The sequence below is a fragment of the Peromyscus maniculatus genome, chromosome 6, assembly GCF_049852395.1.
Source record: "Peromyscus maniculatus bairdii isolate BWxNUB_F1_BW_parent chromosome 6, HU_Pman_BW_mat_3.1, whole genome shotgun sequence".
NCBI classification, from domain to species: domain Eukaryota; kingdom Metazoa; phylum Chordata; class Mammalia; order Rodentia; family Cricetidae; genus Peromyscus; species Peromyscus maniculatus.
This window is the reverse complement of record NC_134857.1, coordinates 101997592-102006944: the sequence shown is the minus strand read 5'-3', so window position 1 is coordinate 102006944 and position 9353 is coordinate 101997592. Positions and strand designations below refer to the sequence as shown.

The 9353-nt window shown below is 50.2% G+C and overlaps 1 long non-coding RNA gene across 1 annotated transcript; it reads right to left on the bottom strand.

Moving 5' to 3' along the window:
* Positions 1 to 2387: 2387 nt before the first annotated feature.
* On the bottom strand, positions 2388 to 8770 carry LOC143273976 (uncharacterized). The gene is made up of 2 exons (XR_013052349.1): positions 8568 to 8770; positions 2388 to 2541 (listed from the first exon to the last, which is right to left on the bottom strand). It is a non-coding gene; the product is annotated as an uncharacterized LOC143273976 (long non-coding RNA).
* Positions 8771 to 9353: the final 583 nt, after the last annotated feature.

The window sequence follows — 9353 nt, the reverse complement described above, 5'->3', positions numbered from 1 at the left end:
ATATAGCAAATCAGTGACACAGGGAACTGTCAGCTCCGATACTGACCATGGCAGCAAGGTTTGCAGTATTTTCCAGAGCATTCCCCTCTAGGTTCCTGCCATGGACTTGGTGCCATGGCAATCCCCAGTCTACTAAGCTGGGCAGTCGCTCTGCTTCCAAGAGGCTGGCAGAACAGCTGTTTACTCGTTGCCACATTGGCTAGAGAATTCGTGGCATGAGGGCTATGGCTTTAATGGGCCTCGCTCGGTGCTTACTGAATAGCGACAGGGCGAAAGAAATGTGCCCGGCAACGCAGGCTCACTTTCTCTCCAAGGTCCATTTAAACCTGCTTGTCCGCATTTGACCCGGCCACTTCAGGACTTGTCCTCATCGCCAAAGTCTGCATTCTGTTCTCTCCGTCTCTCTCCTTCTATCCCTCCCTGCCTCTCCTCCCCCTCATTACGGTTTGTTTGATTCTTGCTATGTAGCTCAGGATGCTCTAAACACACGGCACCCCCACACCGGGTCGTCATTTGCTTGCTTGGTCTCATCACTATCCGCTAATTTGCTTCTTAACTAATTTGACACTTAGAAGGGAAATAAAATAAAATGTCTCTGGGATCCGACGGAACTCCGAAAGCTTGAAACTTTCTCCTCTAGGCAGCCCTCCCTTTTCTTTCTTCTCTTCTAGCGAGCATTTGCATTTGAAACACTTCTTAAGAAGCACAATCATTGTTCTTCATCTTCCATCAGGAAGCATTTCTAATCTGGGAGATAGGAAGGCTAACACAGTACCAGGACTTCCTCTCTGGAAATAGCGCAGACCCAAAGTGAGCCAGAGCAGGGCTATAGCCGAGATAGCAGAGGGTCCCAGTACTGTGGGGCTGGGAGACGACATTGGAGAGGCTGCTGGTGCTCTGAAAATGAAGGGGGGACCGGAACTTCAAATATGCAGGTAACATATGTGTCTATGTCCACTTAACTACGGAAAGTCAGAGGAAACAAACGTGTGTAAAATCTAGTGGTGGCCACTTGGCCATTTGATGGGGAAGGGCTCAGTGTAAGTCCCGCATGCATTGCCCCCATGGAGAGACAGGGTGGCTAGCGGTGAGATGAGTGGCTTTGTCCCCCGGACAGAGGGACGTGGGGGTGTAGCTGGAGGAAGTGCAGCACCAGCACCCCTAATACAGGAGGGCCAGACTGACCTGTGCAGAGGCAGAGGTACTAAACAATTCTAGAGCAAAGTTGACTTCCGAGGTTTTTCACTCACCTGAACATACTAAGGTTTAAATGTAAAGACATTTATGGCCACTTCATTGGCAGGGCGTCAGGCATCATTAAATGACCGCTTGTCGGTATGACGGCGGCGCGGACTGCAGCTGACGACTCCAGCGGGGAGAGACAGCTGTGCAGCATCGAGGGAAAAGCCAACAAAACAGAATGGCATTGCCCTTCCAGACCTGGGACTTAGCCTGTAATCCCATCTACCCGGTAGGCACAGGCAGGGCGATAGCTCGAACCCAGCACTTTGAAGTACACCTCGGGAATACAGCAAGACTCTGTCTTATTTTTCTTAATGTCTTTGCAATATCTAAAAGCAAACTTCTGTATCAGTGTGCATGGGTGTTGGAGTGTGTAGAATACATGTATACAGTCACACAGTCTGGGAAGCCTTCCCATCAGTTAGTCTGAGAAGGCGAAGTTGATGAGTGAGCAAAAGGGACTTTCCTATTTCCTCCGTGTTTTTCTAAGCTGTCTGATTCCTCCCCACGACGGACACCCATTGCCTTCATAATTAAAAATAACGTACATAGCACTTACTATCTACAGCTACTGTTCCAAGAGCATTATGTAAATTAAGTCATTGGATTATGAAAATACCCACCAAGTTGGCTATCCAAGAGCTTTACAGAGCTCTTTTTTTTTTTTTTTCTAAATGATGTGGGGTCTCACCAAGTTGTCTTTGCTGACCACGAACTCTCTCTGTAACTGGAACAGACCTTGAACTTGTGATCCCCCCTTGCCTCGGCCTCTCTCTCAAGTATCTGGAATTACAAGCCTGCACCACCACTGGTCCTGGGGAGGCAGAACTATTCTTGTCCCCTTCTCTGGGTGGAGGACAATTTCTGTCCAGGTATCAGAGCAAAAGGCAAAGCAGCTTAACTTTGAACTGAGACCATCTGGCTCAGACTTTGTGCTCTTAGTGGCAAAGCTGTAACGCCTCCAGATAAGTAAATAGGCAACCCTGCTTTCAGAACTGGACACACCTGGTTTTGAATCCTAGTCTCTGCTTCTTAACTGTATAATCCTTAGCAACTGTCTCACTTTTCCTCAGTTTCCCCACCTATAAAGTGGTGATAATAGTCACATCCTTTATAACAAGGACACATGACATCTTCCGTGCTAGTTAGTGAGCATTTGACAGTCTATTTTCTCTGCTTAAATTGAATTATCGCCTCTTTAACACATTGTTTGTTGACTTTTTTTCTTGATGGACAGCCTGACAGCATCTGGTTCTTCAAGGATAAGTGGAAAGAGGGAGTCGAGAGGCAGCCACATGCCTGAGAAAACAGGAGACACAGAATTAACACCTTGCTGGGGGCTGGGAGTCCCAGAGTTTTCAGCCTTTTTTCCCCCTCAACAAAGCACGAATATCGTACATCTGACTCTGACTAAGAGCCACAGGATGTAGTCCCAGGACATGGCTATCATCCCACACCTTTGTCACTCACTCATAATGCCCTCTGATTGCTGAGATGTGGACCAAAGTCCACACCTATGAACATGCCTGTGGATGCTCCATCCATGTCCTGCCATGGAGGAAATTCAAGTAGATGTGGAGAGCTGAGGTTCCTGGCCACTCAGCACCCCTCCCCCAACACACACTGTGTTTGAAATGGTTAAAAAGGTGAATTTACAAAGACTGCTTTGGGTAAGAGGAATATGACAGAGAGAACAGAAATGTCAAATGAGCCCATTTCACAGTGTGATCTAAAACCAATCTGGTTAAGACAGTAATGTGAATACATAGTGAGTTCTAAAGTCATTCTGGGGACCTGGAGAGATAGCTTCACACTTCAGAGCATTTGCTGCCCTTTCAGAGGACCTGGGTTCCGTTCCCAGCACCCACGTGGTGGCTCACAACCACCTGTAACATAGTTCCAGGAGATAATATACCCTCTTCTGGACACTGCAGGAACCAGGCATTCGAATGATACACAGACATACGTGTAGACAAAAGACCCACAGACATGAATAAAATAGAGCCCTCCTGGGACAAAATGTTTGCCGAACTCTTTTTTTGAGTATGCTTTAAAAAAAAACACCACAATGAAAAGTTAACATCAATGTTTAAAAAGCCCTTAGGAATACAAGGAGTAAAAGCGGCATTGGGATGGAGATGAACTGTGTCCCCAAGCGCATTTTTTAAAATAACTCTTCGCTGTATACATGCACGGAATTCTCACAGGTTAGTGAGCTTTAAGCTGTGGGGCCGTGTGTAAGCGCCAATATTCCCATGCAAACACAGCTGGGAAAGCCAGTGGAAAGCCGGGGGAGGTTATCGGTTTGATATTCCCTCTCTGGCTCCTTCCACATAGGAATCCCTCCCTTCTCATCACAAGTGTGTAGGAGCGGGTGTGCGAGTTAGTTTGGGACACTCCTCTTGGGTGGTGGCCGTTTGGACAGGACTAAAGTTCCCAAAGGTTGACACAGTCCAATTCGAGGAGGGAGCCCCTGAGAACGCAACACTCTCCGTGTGTGCAACGAGGGGCTGAGCGTTCAATGTCCTGCGGGAGGAAACAGCCCGATTTTGAATAACAGCTATGTTTACCGTCAGTGGGCTCAGACCTTATCACGTATCACTCCGTGAATCTCTCCAGATATCCAGAGAAGGGCAAAGGAGGAGTTATGAAGCCAGTCTCAGAGTTGAGAAAACACAGGCACAAAAAAGGCAGCCTAACCAGCCACAACATAGTTGGGATTAGAAAGGCCTCAAATCTGCACTGCCCTGCTCTGTGCCCTGCACCCTCCCTCTGCGTGAACCCTTGCTCTCCAGAGGGAGCAGAGATGTTCTGGTTAAGCTGCCTGAGTAGCATGTAGCGTGGCAAAGTGAATCTTGCAAGAGGCTAGCAGAATGGGACACACACAGCTCAGAATGTGTGCCTCCCACACACAGTGACAAGATCCAATCCCAGCACTAAAGAATAAAAACAAGGGGAGTAAGAGAGCATTAGCAAGGTGTATAATGCTTGGAAAAGACTCAATATTTGCGAACAGAACCTTTCAAAGGAGCTTTAGACATGGCAGTAGGGTGGGGGCCAGGGGGAAAGGAATGCTCTCTCTGATGGTCAGAACCTCCCTCAAGCCTCCTCCGTGGCAGACACCACAGGTGCTGCCGTAGATGGTTCACAGAGGGGCCTTTCTTTTCCCCCAAGAGCAATGGAGCAGCTGCCTCACTGCCATCCCCCATCCCCCAGGAACCTGTCAGAAATGCCAAGCCTCAGCCCCACCCAGGGGCACTGCCCGAGAACCTGCACATTAGCAAGCAAGGTGAGTAATATTAAGAAGCACTGCCAGGGCTCGGCAATGTTCTGCTGGGTAAAGGAATGTCCCCGTCATCAGCGGGAGGGCAAGTCCTTCTTCCTGCACTTGGGGACTCCGAGTACCACTACCCTGGCCTCTGCCCCGTCACAGAACCCGTCCCCGTGAGTGTGGGAGGTAGACGTCTCAGTTGTCAGCTTTTCCAGGAAGACTGAGCCGTGTGCGATCTGCATGTGACCTTGTATGTCTCAGGTTCATGAACACAGAGGGAGTGAGTGCCCGGCTTCCTCACTGACAAATGGACGGAAATCGGCGAATAAATCCCCACACATTCTGCAGTGAGTCACAGAGGACTGGGTCGGATGATTAAATTTCTAGTTTCTGTTTCTTGATTCGGGTATCCAAGTCACAAACACTTGGAAGTGTCTCCCTGAATGAAGGGTGGTCTCTGACCTTGAAGCTCTCCATACAAAAATATACTGTTACCGCACTGCTCACAAAATCCAAACACAAGGACAGGCAACATGCCTCTGCGGACGTTGACATGGGCCCCACAACTCTCCTGCTGCCTTCCTGGCCCCCTCCCATTTACTCTGGGCTCCCAGGGCAGAGTGTGGGTAACGGTGACTCCGTGATCATGGCATTGCTTCAACACACATCACAGGCATCTCCATGTGCTTTGCCTACTCAGTCCTTGAGACGGCTCTTGAGCTGGCTATCACTATCTCTGTCTTCTAGACGAAAACTGGAGCTCTGAGAAGTTGTGTGTCTAAGCAGGGTGAGGTCAGAATGCTGATCAGACAAGGGTGCTACAACTCAGGTCTGTCCCTCCACACTTGGTCATTTCAAGTCCAGGATTTTAGGTATATGAGGGATTGTATATGGAGAGTAAAGGAATAGACGGGTTTCCTTGGTCACATCATCTCTGTCACATCACACTGGTGACTGTCCACTCCATGTGTGTGTCAGTCTACTGCCAGCTCTAGATTCCCGAGACACCCTCGTGAATCCCTAAGAGACAAAACTGAAGACTGAGGCACTGGCCGTTTGTTCGTGGGAACCATGAGCAGGAAGACACAGAAAAACAAGGCGCCCAAAGAAACAATGGCAATGGAGTTTGACCAAGCGTTAACTCCCCTGCTCACACATGAGACAGCGCATCAGAGAACAAAGGACCCAAAGCCACAAATAACTCAATGCTTACTTGCTCAGGGGCGTACAGGCAGCCCGCCCCACAAGAATACCATGCAAGTGAGTGGGCAGCAGGGTTTTCACGGCAGAACTCTCCAGGGACTGACGGTGTCTCTGTCATCATTGGAGCCTGGGCTGCCCTGATAGAGCCCAATCATGACCCCAGAGTGCCATCCTTGCTCCTGTCCTACAAGCTGGGCTTCTGAGCATGGGTGCCCTCTATAACCTACCCACAGCTCTCCTGTTCTCTTCTTCATCCTTCACTTCCATCCTGCTCTATCCATCCTTCTCGTGGCCCAGTTTTCCACGGAGGAGGCTTTCCTCTTTCTCAGAGAAATATTCTCAAACTTGCCTGATCATGGCAGCCAGTGGGGAGCTTGAATATGCAGATTCCAGGGTTCCTCTTCTAGATATCTAAACTGAGAGATCCAACCGGAGACCCTACTGGACTGATCTCCTGTTGTTACCCACTGAACAACTGCTATTATCAGTCACCTGGAGGAGGCTGTAGTCTTCAAAGGCATCTCCTCCCTGCCGGTAACAATATTCCCCAAAGTTCCAGTCTTCAAATAAACTCACTCCCAACTCCAGTGACCTCCACCTGTGTCCCCTTCCCCAGGCCCCACCTGGACCTTGCTATCACCTGGCTCCAGCATGACATTCCAGTCGCCTCCTTCTGCCCTCATGACACCCCCTTTTTGACATTCTTATCCCCTCCCCTCTACATGTTGTCCTTTCATGCATGGGCATCTTCATGCTCTATCAGTCCCTTCATGCGCTTCCTTATTCCTTTCCCGGCCATTTGGAACTCATGGTTGGTCACATGAACTAGTCTGTTGCCAGTCTGAGTCCATCCACATCCTTCTCTTCATGTCTCCAATGGCCTCAGATTCCTTCATCTTCTCCCGAACTTTAAAATCTTCCGAGATGCTTCACAGTCCTACAGGCTTAGTCCACCATGAACCCATGATCTCCAAGCTCGGCTGAACTCTACTTCATCTAGAAGTTGAGTCCAGCCAGCCTTCGACTCTTCATCCTCCCTTCACCTACCCTAGGACCCAACAGCTCAGTCATCCTCACCACAAGCTCCTCCCACTTTAGAGGACCAGGCCGGCATCCTCCTGTTGCACATCCATGCGTCCACCTTATATGTCCTACCTCCCCCTATCAATCTCTCCCTCTCTCTTTTCTGTGTCTATGGCTTCTCCTCAGCTAGCTAGCCCAGCTCAGCCGGGTGTGCTGCGCAGGCCCCCCATACCCTAAGTGTCTAGCTCTTGTCGCTGTTCCCCCTCTGCCTACTGTGTCTCCTTCCCATCTTCTTCTTTCTGCTAGAGGCCCTGAGACTCTCAGCTCTTGGTGAGTCGATTAGTGCAGTGCAGACCGGTACCACCTGGTCTTTCAGCTTCACTGGACACCGCTACTCACTTCCTCCCTTGTGAATCCTCCTGATCTTGTGACCTCTGAGACACCGTTTACTCAGGACACTCAGGAGTTTCCAGTCCGGTTTCCTCGTGAGTCTTCTTTCCACAACCGTTTTTGCGAACGAGCCTATCTGATCCTGAGCTCAGCCCGCTGTCTCTGGTCACCACATACGTGACCACAGTGTTAATGAAAATTGCTTTCTGAGCTTTAGGTTTTAACATTCAAATCATTTGGGGGATGTTGATTATGGCATGGACATTTCAAACTCAGCACCTCCTAAGCCCAGCTCACCCCAAACTAGCTGTATTTCCCTGTGCCGGGATGGCTCCTCCATCCAGCTGGTTCCAAGGTGGAACCCCAGGAACTGCCCTAGACCCTGCTTTCTCTCTGTCTCTGCATGCAAGCACACGAACGCACGCACGCACGTGCACACACACACTCCACATGTCCCCGTGTGCTCCCCCAAAGCCTCCCATATATACACATACACTCACACCACACATGTCCCCCACTGCCCCCCCACACTCCACAATGCCCTCCACTGCCCCCACACACATACGCATGCCCCTCCCACACACACTGTTGACTGAAAGCCTGGGTATTTTATCCTAATTAGCCCTTGAAATGGGGGGTCTCTCCCCTTTTTCCTATTTCTCTTCCAGGCCGAGTGTTCATCTTCTCCCACCTCGCCGTCCATGGCTTCCCAGCTCGTCTCCTTCTCTCCTGTCCTGTCTTTCTTCAGTCTATCTTTCATTTAGTCGCCTGAGCGATGTTCTGAAATGCAAGCCCAGTCTCCACCTCTGTACTATATGTAAAGCCCGTCAAGTGCTCCTAACCCCCCACTGCCCCCCCCACCCCCGCTCCATGTCATGGATGCCAGTGTTTCTTCTGTGCCTCCTCCCTCAGCTGGCAACACGCACCCCAGTTCCTTTTCTGGCTCCGTGTATCTGGGTTTGTGTTCCTCAGAGGTGTTTTGTAACTATGTCCTATGACCGGGTCCTAGTGGAAAATTCAGCATGAACTGAAGTCGGTGGATTTTTTCGTCGTTACATTTTCTGCCAGTCCAGGTTGCTATCTGGGTCTAGAGCTGCCTCCTCCTTGCTCCTATGGAGACGGTGTCTGACACCAAACCTCTCCTCCCTGGGCCTCTCATAGCGGCAGGACCACCCAGGAATCAGCCCAGCTCTAGCTCTGCTCCTTGGGGGAGTGGCCCCCCTGGTTATTGGCAAAGCTGCCAGAAACTTGGCTTCAGATCGTTCAGGTCTAAACAGGTGGTCTGGATATTCTGACAGGAACTGTGAATTTCAAAGCGGGAAGAGATAGAATCACACAAATGTCATGTTTTCAGACCACCCTGTGCCCCAGGAGCCAGGCCATTGGTGAAGGAACCATCTGGGTGGGAGGAAGAGCACTAATCTACTTAGCCACCTACCTTAGGAATCCTGAGCAGGACTGGGGGGGGGGGGCAAGTTACAAACCACCTCAAAAGCTCCTAAGATGAAGACCTTAGGACAGATGGCGGCACCGCCATGACTCTGGGACACACTTATGCCCACTATAGAGGGGATGCTGCTCTTGGCCTCTGGGTAAGCAGAGGACTCTCAGGGGGCCTTCCTATAGGAGTCCAAGGGGACCTTTATCTGGCCTGGAGTACTGACTGATGTCAGAAAGAATATTGTTGAGTTACATTCTATGGGGCCCTTCAGATGCCCTTTGACCAACTCCTGGAACGGATCACCAGCCACTTCAAAAGCAGGCTTGGAAACTGGCAGTGTGGGGCTAACTTTGCAACCTATAAAGCTGGCCCTGCTGATAGGAAGGATCAGTGGGGTCAGGAGCAGGGAATTCTGGGAAGGCAGCTCGAGAGCAGTGTGCATAAATCACAGAGTGGGAAGCAGAGTTGTGAGTGCTGCTGACTGGATGTGGGTGCCCATCCAAGGGAGCAACTGGGACTGAAACCCAACCTGTGCACCCAGTTGGCAAGCAGGGCAAGATGCATTTCGAGGAAAAGAGGTAAAGGTACTATTTGAGACCGTCACAACTTTAATGGAGAAGATATTGGCGTCAGCAATGAGGAGAGCGCCAGAGGAACCCAGTAGCTGGCAGAAGGTAGCCAGGGCCTTGGGGTCCCTGGGGACTCCACCAGATGTGCCTCATGATCTTAGCCTGTTGAGATACCAAATAGACTATTTTATACCCACCTCCATTTATCCTCTCC